Here is a 16,857-nt window from a genome sequence, read left to right on the forward strand (position 1 = left end):
AATCAATTATAAAACTCAAATTCTTCAAATAAATCTAAACAGTAGTGCAGTTCGCTCGAACTTTATCTTTATTTCATTATAATAATGGTACGCCATTAAACTTCTCAACGCACAGCAAAGAATTTCATTACCTACATAACGAGTTGATGAAAAAAAAAATTATGTATAAAATTTAAAAACTCACGGATGTAAAACGTAAATTATTCTATTGTTAACATATTTAAAAATTTCAATAGATACAAGGTGATGTAATCACTGAGTCATCATCATTTGGCGTGATGTCTTATCATAGGTCACGATGTTTACACTTGGCGTGGAACATCTAAGAATTTTAAGTGCTATGATGTGTTTTTCGTTTAGGCATACGTGTTGAAATTTTAATTTAAAAGCTTTTACTGTAATACGGTGTGAGAACGGTGTGTCCAGCAGAAAGTTTATTTTATGTGAGCGTTTAGAAATATATTTTATTTAAAATTTTCAATATGACTTAAAAAATTGGTGTCTTTGCTTCGTAATATTTTAAAAGGGTATTTTATGACTTTTTTTATAGTATAAGTCTTTTCTATTAGGACCAGCAAATGGGCCATCTGATGGTGAGTTGTCACCAACGCCCATAGACATTGGCTTGTTAATCATCGCTTACATCGCAAATGCACCACCAACCTTGGGAACTAAGATGTTGTGTCCTTTGTGCCTGTTATTACACTGGCTCACTCACCCTTTAAACAGGAACACAACACTACCAAGTACTGCTGTTTTGCGGTAGAATATCTGATGAGTGAGTGGTACCTACCCAGACGAGCTTGCACAAAGCTCTACCACCAATAAAAACATTATGAAAGAAAATATCATAATGATAAAATGTATGGACACCCTACGAAATTATGCCGACTCTATTATAGTTGTACAATTCGTATTCAAAATAACGATTGTTCGAAAACAATTAAAGTACAACCATGTTATTGCTACGTTCTTATTAAAAAAATATATATAATACGCTAATGAGCTGATAAAATTTTCCTGAGTTTACAAAGCGACTAACAAAAGTTTATTTGTGTGTTTGGTAACAATGCCACTTTATAATAGGTCGTCATACTGTCGTAGGAAAATGAATACACGCACACACACAAGAAACGAACCCACACATGTTTTTTTGCTAGACAAAGACGAATATTGACAAATGTTATTTACGAAAAAAGGACAGATGAAAGTCACCGCACAATTTTATACTCGCGTTATTACAAAATTGTATGAAATGAAGATTCGTAACGCGTTATTTTGCCGCCATTTTTGCGCTAGGAATTCGCGCGCTCGCAGCTGTCATTAGGCAGTGTTGCTATTTTAAAATTACGAGTTATCTATGGTCGAACTATTAAATTACTGGTTCTTGTTATTACAGGCTTGTTTCGTATGATTGTATCGTTTAAAAAGTAATTTGGGCTGTGTGAATCGTACGAAATGAGACTTTACTGCAAATGATTGATATCGGTTTTATTAATAGTGTGTAGCGGAAATAAGTCAACATACTTAATGAATAATTAATTATAAATTTATTTTCATTTTATTAAAAAATAAAAAAAAACTTAATTATGATAGATTAATAAGAATAACAATTGCCAAGCAATACCGAAGTCATATATTACACTTAAACAGCATATAAAACGTAATAATTATAATAAAAAGAACATAAAAAAGATACGTAGTTACGATAATCTTAAATTACATGTCTCGTAAAAATATTTTTTAACGTTCCGAAACACGAATTTTAATTACATTTTAAATTCTGCCTCAGTGAGGAATACAATCGAATTAAACGAATAAATTTAATCTGTGCATTCGATATTTAAATTAGTTATGCAATATATTCCAAAGAATTCCAGATTTAAATTGAGAACGGATAAGATTTTTAAGTATTTCCCGATAAATAGAAGAAAGTAAATAACAATTTCAATCAGGATAGTTTTGAAGTTGACAGCGGCCAGGTGGTCGCCATATTGAAATAGTTCGGCCGATACTCGAACGATTAGACTCTATAAAATAAATGAGTTCCGATCCACGGGCAGATGTTATATATTATATAGAACATTTTATAACTTTAACAATTTTAATTACAATACTTTTTATACATTCGATATATTAATAGCTTTAGTTTTTCTACAACGTTTAATGGTAATTGAAAGCGAATTAAAATTCGAACTGTACGGATACCATGACATACAATTTTGATGTGATTTGTGTATCGACAGAATAAAACATCATGCTACATTTGAAAAATTAAATTAATATTTTTGTAAGTGAAGTGTTTAAAGTTAGTTCCCATTAAACAAGATTGCGTAACGAACACCTGGCTACGAGTCACCCATTCATTATATTGTTTATAATTTTTCTAGTGTTTTAGGTTATTGAAATAGGCTGTTATGAAATTCCGGTATAGATTTTAAACAAAATCGTGTTTTGGAATCCATTCAATAGTACAATATAGAACATTATGGTGACTTTATATAATGGCTTATCGTTTTATTGAAATTATAAATATTTATACTAATACTGTTAATATAATTAACTTAAGCTAACGTTTTAATTTTCTTAACTATAAAAACATTAATGTTATATAAATCATAAGAACAGACTATATAAATAAATAAGTATATAGAGGAAATATATAAAATTTAAATATAGATTATAACAGTTAACTGAGCAGAACTGAGAATGCTGAACCAAATATGGCGGTCACGGCTCAATGGTACGCCGTGGAAACGACACAAGAAATGTTGAGAATGATACGAACGTACAGACGATTCTTATATATATCGATTTATTTTTTAAACAAAAATTTAATTATTTATCTTTATGAACCAAATCCAACTATTGATCTATTCATGTTTACTGATCAGTATATATATTATATACTTTAATTTAGTATGTGTCTAATTTCACTGAATTTCTGTCACACGTGTATCCACCAATGTGTTGGAGCGTGGTGGAATATGCTCCAAACATTCTCAATAGGAGAGGCCTTAACCCCGTGAGACTTTCACAGTTACTTTACTTTTTTACAAACTTTATATAAATTTGATATTTCAATTACATATGAATGGCACTGTTTAAATTCCTTTTTAATTATATTAACTAAACGTATCACGTGACTTGTCCATAACACCCAAGTTCAAGGATACTGTGGACTTGTATTACCTTTTTTAATACATTGTTAGATCATTAAATGACCGCTATCAAACTGTTACTTGTAATATTTTAAAAATGGGTTACGCTTTCTTAACGATCGTCAAAAACATTAGTTCGTGAAGAACAAAGAAGAACAAGCGAAAGACACTTAAATGTATTTATTATAAGATTCATAAACCTTTAAAAAAACAGTCATATCGCAATCGTATCGAAACGTTATCGTTACCGTTTAACCGTTTTGCCTAATCTACTCACAATGACCACCAACCTTGGGAAGTAAGATGTTATGTTCAAATCGGAACATAATAATAATAAGTACTGCTGTTTTGCGGTAGAATATCTGATGGGTGGGTGGTACCTACCCAGACGGGCTTGCACAAAGCTCTACCACCAGTATATATATAATGGTTACAATATAATAGTTATACTAGTGCTATTACATAATATACATTATAGAAAGTATATAAATTAAACAAGTGCTCGTTTGTCAAAAAGTTTTTATTTAATAATTATAAGGATATTATTCTCGTTACTAAACTTTTTTCAAATTTTAAATTTTTTTCGAACGTTATCTGTGTTCCTATTTTAAAAGCGCATACATTTGTTCTATAAAAAATATTCCTTATTAAATATAAACTGACAGCTGCTTATAATATCTTGATCTAAGTACATTGAACTTTATATTACTTAATGTATTTGTAATTGAATTTTAGCATAACCTTAAAATGCATTTTATAATTATTAATTAAACATTAACCGAACAACTTAAAAATCCATAAAAAGAACAAAAGTATCCGCCATAAATAATTTCAAATTAATTAATCGCACTAAATAAAAACTTATTAATATTAATATAATTCAGCCGTAACAACAAATGATCCATTGCAGACCATAAATGATAATTCAAAATCGATGTTTATAGCTTTCAACTGTCAATTTAAATCGATTAACTCGATTCATCGCCGCCATAAAACGATCTCACCCGAATACTATAAAAACATAACAAGAACGATAAATGCAACAAAGTTAAACACTATCCTCGTCCAATGACCGATTGCCAATAAAAAAACGAATAATCATAATTTAAAAATCGAACCTGGCCCAGCTGACCTTAAAAGGAAGCCATTCGATGGGAGATGTATTAAAAATTGAAATAACAAGTTGCGTGCATCGACCGTTTAGATAGAGAAAAATTATAGAACACCGAACCGGCCGGTCGCAAACGAGATCGTAACGCGATAAATTTAAAGAACTATTTCGAATAAACATTAGCACAGCAGATGTTGTTCGAAACGAAGATTAGGGGAACTAAGGCATAAAAAGCGGTCAGCCAATCGCGTCCCACCCCGATCACCCGTCCCTTTCTCGTAACCACCGCACCGCTCTTTCTAATGCTCATATTTTTTGCCATCTTATTCTAATTCCTCATTCAAATGGCTCGCATCGGATTCCAGAGGCGCGTAACCTTTCTGCTGTAGGACTCTTAATTACATTTTTACTCACCACGTCTAAGGTAAGGTATTCCGTAATAGTGCCGCTCTTTGAGAACGGTAAGGTCGGTAATGATTTCGGCTAAAGCAATTATATTATTCGTTTGAAACGATTGATGTTGGTAATTTTTTCCGCGGTCACGGCTACGCGTGGTTGCATGCATTACGGCGCGATGGGAATATAGATACCGGTAATATTTATGTCTATAAGTAAATTGTTTTTATATTTTTGCTGTTGTCGCTTTTTTTTGCACTCAAGCGTACTAGTTTATGCAAAACATGTTACTTAAATTAACTTGATATTTTTGTACCTTTGAATATTTCCATAAAATTATAATTATACAAAATGACTTTACTTTGTTTATAATTAAAACACACCATTCTACAATTCGAAAAAACATTAAATTATAAAATAATTAATTGCATTATATTTATAAATTGTAATAACAAAATAACAATGTAATTTAAGAAGTGTAGTGTTTATAAAATCTTGCGAACTTTATAAAAAAAAATGCAAATATAAAGTAATAAAAGTGAAACCGGTTGTCGACCCCTGTATTATGTCGTATTTATATTTGGAATTAAAGACGCTATCAGCTGAGCCGGGCCTCGGGTGGAGGTCGTAGGATGTACGCATCCGCTCAGATTTGTGTTGCGTCACTTGTCTCCGCGATTGTACCGGTGCGAAAATCGTAGATGTACAATCATGAACATAATTATTTTTCAAATGACTGTGCTTTCCTGTTGCTAACATTTTTTTTAAATTTTAAAATTGACTTTGGACTTACGTCGAGATGCCAAATAATTTTACGTGTTTTATATTACCAAATATATTTTAAAATGAATAAATTGCGTGTGAAACGACACAATATTATTTAAAATCTTTAAGTTTATTTTTTTATCATAGTTACATAAATTATATAATATTGAGTCAGTGACATTAAAAATGACATAAAGTAAAAAACTTACGCACGCGATATTACCGGCACGTCTCAACTCTCACCTCTCAAGACAGATTTGTCTCACCTCTCGCGAGTGTACTTCCAAGTTCCACACATTTGTTTACACGACTGTCTCTGAAAACATTCTTGTCAAAGTGGCGTCCAATTAGAATACATAAGACTCGATTGTCTGAAATTGAAATTGTCGATTGTTTGTTTTTTCAAATAACCGTATTTTAAAAATATTGTAAAATAATTATTTATTTATAATGAATTTAATAATATCAAAAATTTTGAATTATTTTATTACCGATCGATTTGTTTTATTTTTAATTTTTAAAATTCGAATTTTTAAATTTCGAACGTAGTCTTGCATATAAGGCCAAATCGATTTAAATTAAAAAGGGATGAAATACTTTATTAAAGTAGACTTAGCCCTTACAAATACCATCATTATTTTTTCAATTTCGTTTCCTCAATTGACATTACCAATCTAATTACGGAGACGTACAAACTATAGTGCTCTGTTATAGAGCACTTTATTCGCCGGATGAAACAGTTTCACGCGTTTTGGAAGGCACGGAAGTGTCACACTTCTCAAATCTGCTACTGAGAATCACCTAATAACTTATTTTGATCAAAACCGAATTTCAACCTCATAATCTGCAGCGTTACAATCTAGATGATAGAATTACGAGATAGTTCAATGTCAAGTGACCGTTTTAATTACTTAGGTACTAACAGCTAAACTAATTTACAATTAATGATATAAAAAAAAACGCGAGTCCATGTTTTTATCAGCGAATAATTTTTAATCTTCTGTCGAATTTCTTGCCTATTGTTAATAATAATGTCCGATTTCGGCCACGGCGGCCAATCTCAAGAGAGATTAGCCAACTACGCAGGAGATATTATAGTGCGCAAGTGTGTGCGCAAACACAGGTGCACTCTCTATTCCCTAACTCTCATAATCCAATGGGACGGCAATCCGACACGAGCGTAAAGAGTTCAGGCGCAGGACCAACGGCTTTATGTGCTTTCCGAGGCACGGGAGTGTACACACTTCCAACTTCTAGACTCCGGGCTGCTACTGAGAATTTTTCTGACAGAAAAACCTAATAACTTTTTATTGCCCCGATAGGGAATCGAACCCAGGGCCTCCGGGTCTGCGGCTTTACATCAAGCCACTGGACCAATGAGGCAGTTACATTTAAACTTCATCTATTGTTAATATTTTTTTAATAATATGTATGATTGTTAAATATCGTCAAAAAGTATTCGTTTTTAGAATGTCTAAGAATAACCCCAATGAGACAGTTAAAACATGTTCGATTTTCAAGTTCAGGCAATATGGCCGTCGGTATCCTTATCCCATTTAATCACTTGACATTGGTTTACGGTCGGTGTAACAAACAAACGGTTGTATTACGTAATTTCGTCTCACGCAACTCCCCGGACAATTTCGCAGGCACGCGAGGAATGGTGTCTGACTATAAGTTTAGAAAAACAATTCAGAGAAGGGTATTATTTAATAATGATAATTATGAGCGAATATGTGGGCAATTCTATGCGCATATTCGAGATGTACCAAACAAGGGCAGAGTGCGTTTCCGCGTTGAATCACTCGGATATGTACGTGTCATGGGCGGAGAGCGGGTTGAAGAACGTTGGCGAATGGTTTCATATTCAAACCGCAGCTATTCTGTAAGAGATTGACGCTAGACCTGATGGTGAAATGATGAAAACTTTGATATAATAAAGCGATAGAACAATTCCGTAAATTAACTAAATTTATCATAAAATGAGCGTGTATAAAAAAAGAACAACAGATCACGAAAATGTATATTTTTAATATATCGTTATTAAACTGACTTTCATTCGGATGTGCTGGCTAGCTTAATATTAATTATCACATATCCATAGTTTCTAGATTGTTCTAGAAGTTTCAAAAGCTCGTGACAATCCGTTAATTTCTGATTATAAGCCGAAGGCCTCTTGTTAAATAATGACTTTTTTTATAGAATAGGAAGGCGGACGAACATATGCCACCTGATGGTAAGTGGTCACCAACGCCCATAGGCATTGACATTGTAAGAAATGTTAACCATCGCTTACATCACCAATGCACCACTAAGCTTGGGAACTAAGACGTAATGTCTCTTGTGCTTGTAATTACACTGGCTCACTCACCCTTCAAACCGGAACACAACAATACCAAGTACTACTGTTTTGCGGTAAAATATCTGATGAGTGGGTGGTACCTACCCAGACGAGCTTGCACAAAGTTCTACCAGTAAAATTATATACTTAATACATCCTTAATTCCATAATATTCCCCAAATCAAATCAAATGTATTTTTATTCAAAGCTTTACAATAAAGCGTTTTTGTATTGTCACTACTTCAACTACTACAGTTTCTAGAACGTTACCAGCGAAAAGAAATGGTAGGAAACTCGCGTAGTTCTCTCTTTTTAAACCAGATTTATAATCCGGTTTGTATTCACAATAATTGTTGCTGATCAGTTCTGCACTGGATGCCTATTATATATATTTATATTATTTAGATATACAATAATGATTCATTAAGTGGAATTTAGTCAATATATATAGATGGGCTTAATTAAACACGAAACAATGCCATTGTTGAGTATTATTAGCAGAATGAACTAACAAAAAAATATTGTATTAATTTTAGTCTAGTACCGTAGTTGTTTGAGGGTTGTTGTGTTTCCCGGAATTGGATTGAAACAAAAACATCCTTTTTATACGATTGTGTATTCTAAAAATGTTATTTAAAAATAACTAATGGTACTCGGTTTGTAGTTTAAGAGTTATATTTTTTCAATATATATTAGCGCTCGCGAACTTTTCTTAATACTTTGACGCTCACTGACTATTTATCATATATAAAAACTAAATATAATGTTTAACAAATACAATGTAAGGACTTTTGTTTTTTTTAAATTATTTATCTCAAATATTAGAAAAATAATCATTTCCTCTATTCCAAATAATAACAATAATAATTGTATGCCTCGCTGCAGCTTGAAACATACTCCACACTTACATACACACACAAACGCACTGACTCAGCGTGACCTTGGAATAGACGAGTCTATTTCGCAGTTTTAGCCAATCAGCAGTCAGCGCACGCGCAAGCTTTGTTTGTTATACAGCTGTTATTTCGTTAACATTGCCTTAGGATAATATATGTTTGCTTCAATATGCTTACATTACTTCTTACATCCAATTCATTATTATAAAGAATAATCATAATTGGTAGGTTTAAATCATTCATTCGTTCTGTCGTTGATCGTCGTGGTAAACTTTAAAATATATTAAATAACCTGGTGCCAATTCTACTAACAAGTTGTCACTTTATCGCAAACGAATCGAAGCGTGATCGTTACCGTTTTTTCCGTTTTCCTTCTTTCATTTAACTATCGACTATTGCCATAAAAGTTAACAATTACGTTTGATTTTGACATAACGGTATATGTTAACATATTATCGGTTCGGTTCCGATTCGAATGAATACAGATGATTCAAAGTTGGATCGGAATTGAATCTCGAACGAATCGTAATCTTTATAAATTAGTAGAACTCGGTCCCTGTTGGCTTGGTTATGGTGGTTATCGCATTCTGATAGACGGACAAACACAGCGGGGGCCTTTGTTTTATAATATGTAGTGTTCATTCACGATTTCTGCTGTCATAAAAATTAAATACAAGCTTAGTTTAGTAGTTAAAATCCAAAGCCTTATAAATTCAATAAGTTCTATCAAAATCGATCCTATAATTAGCCTGGCTTAAAATTCGCAATGATGTTAATATAATTTAAATTAAAATTTCTTTGAAATAAAAATTAAACATATAAATATATGTTAAAACATAACAGGACCTACCTCGACATACTTCGAAGGTAAATAATTTTGTTAGAAATAAATAGCTTTGTTTTGAATATAATAAAGAAAACATATATTTCTTATCAAATAACGGTGTATCATTTTAACAAAACATAATTATCATAAAATACTATACCGCGTAATAAATGAGCGCTTTAAATCAAACAAAGCTACCATATTGTGGTCATTAAATAGTAATTGGTGGTACATTAAAATTTACCACTTAAAGCGCGGCAGAACTTGATCGCAGCCGCTGTATCATAAACTATTACATTGTACGCTTTGGACTAAGTAAATAAAAGTCGCTTTTTGTTACACTTTAATTAATCGTTAACTTATATTGCAATTGATAAATGGCTGTTAATTTTATTTCAGCAATATGTTATATTAAAATATAAAGCATTATAAACGTTTAGCGTGTATTTAGTTAAACACTGTTTTATCTCTTTCTGACATCATTGATTTGACAATCGAAAGAAGAAGACAGCTTCGATATAACCCGAACAAAATTGATGAGTAGTACGTAGAAAGAAAACGATTGATATATACGATAAAAAGTACGAGTATTTCCATGTAAAATATTATATTTTCTGCTAATATTATATTTTCTGATTGTAAATGACAAACTTATTACTAATCTAATAGGTTGGTGGATGCTTGCCTTTCAAGCCGAAGGTTGTGGGTTCGATTTCCACCCAGTACAGATATTTGTTTGCATGAACATGTCTGTTTGTTCTGAGTCTGGGTGTAATTATCTATATAAGTTTGTATTTACAAAAGAAAAATGGTATATGTAGTATATCAGTAGTCTGGTTTCCATAGCACAAGCTCTGTACAAGCTTAATTTGGGATCAAATGTCCGTATGTGAAAAATGTACCAGGATATTTTAAAAAAATATATCTTAATTTAAATAAATATAAATATATATGTCAATAAAACTGATACAATATATGTTATTGTCCAAGATTTTAGTTGATAATTAAAAAGGCAAAGAACAGTTCAGTAACTTCTCTTCTGTTTGTCAAACGATTTTCTTTTTTTTTGGTTGGTATTGACGAGCTTCAGTGTTGTCAGTAAAAAAAATCAGATGTAATCGTGGGAAAATAATTATTTTGAAACATATAAATTAATATTACATTTCCTCAAGTTTTAAATACAACAACCGTCTAAAAAAAATAAATAATTAGAATTTCACTTCCAATACAATTTATTATCGAAATAAGTTTAAGTTAAAAAATTATGAAGTCTATTGTATTGTGTATTCATGTTTTTTTTTTATTTATCACTAACAAGGTACACACACATAAATACATGAAAGCACACAATTGACAAAATAAAGACAATGAGAAGTGGTACCTCAATTACAGGCAATAACAACATGGACAATAAGGCGGCATTCACATTATAGCACGAAAGGAAATCCAAATATAAGCCAAATCAAAATTTCAAATTACAAAAAACAATAAACAAAAATAAAAATCCATACGTTAACACAATAATACTCCGTATAGATAATTATTTTTTTATTACGCCAAGCTTGGCAGGCCGTTGACTCTTAATTGTTGGAGGTACCGCTTCAGTTGGCCAAGCTCGTTGATTACTGTCTTGGCACAAAATTCTATGAAAATGGAAATTATAGGGAATATGCTTTCTAGTCATGGTCATTTGATTATTTTACTTATTTACGAAGTAATAGAATTCGTTTTTGTTTGATAATGTTAAAAGATTTTTTTTAATTATGAGTAGTTATAACTTCGTGGGACACACTGTCGTAAAGTTAAATGTTTATGATGTATACTTCACTTTACTTAGATAAATAAATTGCTGTGTTGGTATATAAGCAAGTTTATAAAGCAGATTTCGATGCCATGATTACTATCCGGGTTTGGAACAATTAAAAATATATCGAGTTTTAGTGTTGAGAAAGAAAACGCTCAGCACGTTACGCCATCTTGCGGCTGAACTATTTCCGGTCGTGTTGGATTGCCATCCCATCATTATGAGACTTGTACTTGCACTAATAGTATGTCCTGATTTGTCAGTTTCTGTAATCATTCAGGAAGCTCAACATCATCGTAATGGCGTGTTACTTTGAAGGAAACTTTATGAGTATCATTTGATTCTACACAAATCATAAATGATACAATATAATCTCAATAAAAAAAATAACCATAGATATTTTTTTGTACTGTAATATGTTATCACACAGTACAGATAACTTGAATATAGATTAAAAACTTTTTACAAATATTCTTAATTTATTGTATAAATATTACTTCAAAGTAATTCGAAGTCATTGAACACCACATTAAACACGAAAAAAATCCCTCATGAATAATTCTATCAACAAACGCTAAACACAAAAATTACATTATAACCGACATTATGTATTTTAAATAATAAAAATACGTTGCATTATATAATAAAATATATAAAATGAATGCATTAATAAAAAAAATAACATTTAACATGAAACGATAAAGATTTATATCTTAATAATTAATTGTGATACTAATTCGTCAGTGTCGCATTGTAACGCCCAGTTGGCTCTATAGACCGTTTAAATACATACGACCACGACACGACATCGAGACGATTTACGCTGATATACATTATATAATACAAAAAAAACAAAGAAACACTTTTAATAATATGTTAAACATATTTAGTGACCTTACTGTTTATGTACTTCCTATAATCAATAAAACTTCGCAGCTAAACTTTGTGTTATATTTTCTAAAAAACTAGGCCCCCAGGCAACAAGGGGCCTATATGAAACATATATGATATATTATGTTATAAAAATGATTTAGCATTTCAGTTTGTGGAGTTAGTAATAAAAATGCTTAGCAAAAAGCGATTCGTTATTTTAATTATATGGTAACGGTACAAATTATTAACTTTACGGTCATTATAATTCAATTAGACACCGGTCATTGTTATTCGCAATATTTGAATGTCAAAGTTAACAGCTTTATTATAAATTGTACTTGGTAGCACCTAGTGAGACCATCAGATAATCTATTAAGCAGCAATGCTTAGTAGTGAAGGGTGAGTGAGCCAGTGTCTACAGGCACTAGGGACATAACATCTTAGTTTCCAAGGTTTGTGGTTCTCGAACTATTCAATTGGCATCTTAGCGTCTTTATCATCATCACAAATCGTAATTTCCAACATTATATATTAACTTTTTGTTTCAATAATTTAACTGAAACTCAGCAAAATGTAGATATTAGGTTCATACATCGGCTTAAATAATATGTGTTCCAAAAAAATTATACAGAAAACAGCAATTAATATAATCTTAAAATAAATATTAATGAACGAATAGAAGAGCTTTATTAAAAATTATTATAACTTTAAAATAACACGAATGCTTAAAAAAGTATCTTAATTTTATAAAATTATCCAAAACTATAAAACCAAAATTCGTTATTTTTTTTTATAATATCAACGAGCTGTACACACGACAACACTCGCGTGTACTTACGACATAAAAAAACTACGTTGATTAATAAAAAATGTAATTCGATATTTAATATTCCAATTTTAAACAATTTAATATGTTCGAAAAATAAAAAGTTTTTTGTCTGAAAAATGAAATAAAAAGTCGAAACACTAATATTAAAGTCGATTAAACTTATAATCCAAACGAATAAATTTATGAACTTTACTTACTTGTTTGGAAAAAAAATTAAATATCAATTAAGTCTTAACGAAAAATTTATTGGGTAATAAAATATAGATCCTAAACGAACTATTACTATCAATGATTTTATTACATTTCAACATAGCGTTTATATTATTTTGCTTATTCGAATTAATCTTAAAAACACTGACCATATTCCGCATAACTTAATCGTTTAAGGCGATTTTTGTTCACAAAGTGAAATTAAATAAGCGAAATAAATATTATAGCTTAAATAATTTATTTCTCATTAATAACAAGAACAAAATCATTTTTCTACCTTCGATGCAAAATCAAAATTATTACAATTTGAAAAAAAAAAAACGAAGTGAATTAATATATAAATTTAAATTTATAAAACTGAGAAATAAAAAAATACACATGCTCGATTCAAAAAACCCGTTTAAAGTTCTAGTCCAAGACAATATTTTTTGTCTTCGTTTAATTGAAATATACAATTATAATTATCTATAAATATATTTTATTTTACAATCAATCACTACTACGATAAGAAATCTAAGATCACGCTGATGCGAGTAAAAGTCATTATATAATGTATTACCATTACATAATAAGTAAGCTCATCTTTATATAATAATATAATAAAGGTCAAATACACGTTTCGTTTATGATTATCATTTGTATATAATATACATTAATTATATATTTATCTTATTAAGCGATTAGGTTAGATTAGATCAAGCAATGATGATGAAAAATAATTAAAAAAAAAAAAAAAACTTATGTATAACAAATTCCGGCAGATTTCCTGCCTGTGCCTGTTCTGTGTATTTATGTATAATAGTGGATGAGCAGATAGTATTACAAGTTGTCACCACCGCCCATAGAGTTTGGCGCTGTAAGAAACATTAACACAAACTACCTTATATCGGCAATGCGCCACCAACCTGGAGAATGAAGATGTTATGTCCCTTGTGTCTGTAGACACTGGCTCACTCGCCCTTCAAATCGTAACACAATTCAAAGTATTGCAGTTTGGTAGAATATATGATGAGTGAGTGGTACCTACCCAGGTGGACTTGCCCTACCATCAAGTCTATTTCTGCTCGTATTCTATGAATTCGCACAACGTTTGAGTTGCTACTTTAAACCGTTGTGTTGGGTACAGAGCGTGAATCTGTTCTAGTATGAACCTGCAGTCGATGGTAATATTAATGATTATCGGATAATTGCGTCCCATCGCTGGGCAAAGGTTCTCCTCTCAAAGTTTTAAAGTTATTTCGACCACACATTTCCAGCCTGGGATGTTTGATATACACGTGACAAATGTTCATGCAGGTTTCCTCACGACCTTCTTCATTGACCACGAGGTTATAAACTTTTCATTAAACTTAGTAATTTTTTTTTACTTGTAAAATAATTAAAATTATAACTAAATTGAAAATAAATTAAAAAAAATATGTCTATAAATAAGCATACGCTTTTTTGTGTGAACTTTTACTCGAAATCTGTTTCAATACGAAAATAACTACGAAATTGCTTTTAAAAAAAAGTGATCCAAATTTCTTTTGACGTTTGCACGTCAAAGGATTATTTTTCTTTTTTTTAAATAGAGATAAAAAGTGCGTTCAAATTTACAGTTTAAATGTATTCATTTGAAAAGGTAGTTGATTATTTAACGTTTGCCGTTTTTTGCGCGATATTTTATGTTAATACGAATGATTTAATGCCGATACGAACATCAGCGGTCATTGGTTTTCCATGTGATTTCTAAATGGTATTGACTTAGGCTGATAATTCAGTGGCTGTACAGCGCTTTAAATCAAAACGTACAAAGCTGGTAGCTTTTCGGATTGATTCTACCGAAAACTCATAAGTTACTCTCATCCTCATAAATTACATATTTATATTATTTAAATATAATTTAATTATTATATATTCTACCTGAAAATCAATAAATATCCACGCTTTTTTTGTCTTATGTTATGTAATATACTTTATTATTTATTAACGATTTAAAAACAAAATCTATATATTTATCGCTTTATAAAAAAAATTTTTTTTTATATATTATTTGATTGATTAGCATAAGATAGCGAGGCGGTCCTCAAAAGCGTTTCAATAGACATTTCACATAAAAATCGCTGGACATAGCGCTTTGTTGTGCTATATAGTGATGGACGATCAGCATAACTAGTGGAATATGGAGATATATTCTGTGGTCGTTTTTTACTCTTGAATTATTGAATGTTTGTGTTTGTTTCTGTTGGTCTTAATCACCGGACTTCACGCTCAGTTCCCCGGCGCTACTGTTACGCGTGTGCCGTTTTTTTTTTCATAGTATGTTTTTGTTTTTTTCGACATATATAATATACATCTTAGTATGTTAATTAGACGTTGATTTTAATAGATTGTGTTTTTATCACAATTGAATTATTAATTAATAATTACTAAAACACTAGCATTAATAATCTTATTATAAAGATAAGTCATGTTTAATTATTTTATATATGTATAATATTACGTTCAATTGAAACCTAGTAAATAGCATTCGTTTTTACTTTATTTAATTTCAATTATTACTTTAGTTTAAGACGTGGAATCTAAACAAACAAACAACATTTTTCATTAACAATATCAATATATATCACAAAGTAATACTCTTATATATTTGCTAAATTCGTACCATTTTTTTTATTAAGCTAACTGCTTAATCTATCTTAATATTATAAATTCAAAAGTTACTTTGTCTCTGTGTTACGGCTAAACGACTGAAACGAATTTGATAAAATTTTGTTATAAAGCAAGTTTAGGCACTCAAGTAAGGTCAGGCTTTGACATTTTTATACCTCATTTCTGCCTAAATTGATATATCCTGACATTAATATCAACTTTAATTCAGTTATAATCGAACAAATAAACTGTTATATAAATAGCGTTGGGTAAACGAAACATCAATACAATGAACTCTGATACCATTCATCATTCGCTTGACAATCGATATCGGCAGAAAAATAAATTTTAGTAATACCAGCCTTGGCCGTCGAACCACTATCGCTCACTCACACGTAGACACGCTGACTTATTCTGTTTAATAACACACAGACACACACACACATACAAAATTATATTAAATTCGGAACTATTCATTAGTACAGTTTCAGTGAGTTTGTTTATAAAATTATCTTATTTTTAAAATACAATTTCAAATTTTTACTTATTCAATTGTAAACATTTTCAAATTACACAATAAATTCTATTTTAATTAAAAAGAACATGCATTTTATTTCATATTTCAAATTTTAGATATAGAATAATTCAAAAATAGAATAAGTTTGAACACTCACACATGCTCAAATAGCAATCAACACATGCACATTTATCGTGGACATTAAATATCGACAATTAATATTCGATAATTATATTATATGACGGACGAAAACAATAATTTATGACGATTGAGTTCGACGACATTTTCGTCAGAGACAGTTTTCGCTGTCACTTGATTCAATAATAAATAATTTCAATTTATCGCTTTGTTATTTAAATTTAGAAGACAGTTTTTCATGAATGGAATATTAATTATATTTTTAAATATTTCAACATAAAATCCTTGAAATCAAATTAATAATGGAAATGTGATTATTTATGAATATTAATTAAAATAAATTATTTAAATTCGATTTA

At 30.4% G+C, this 16,857-nt stretch overlaps 1 protein-coding gene across 2 annotated transcripts in view; it reads left to right on the forward strand.

The window, feature by feature from the left end:
- LOC126778110 (mushroom body large-type Kenyon cell-specific protein 1) overlaps positions 1–16,857 on the forward strand; it is a 199,083-nt gene that overhangs the window by 142,307 nt on the left and 39,919 nt on the right. The window lies entirely within an intron of this gene.

The sequence above is a fragment of the Nymphalis io genome, chromosome 25 (genome assembly GCF_905147045.1).
Source record: "Nymphalis io chromosome 25, ilAglIoxx1.1, whole genome shotgun sequence".
NCBI classification, from domain to species: Eukaryota; Metazoa; Arthropoda; class Insecta; order Lepidoptera; family Nymphalidae; genus Nymphalis; species Nymphalis io.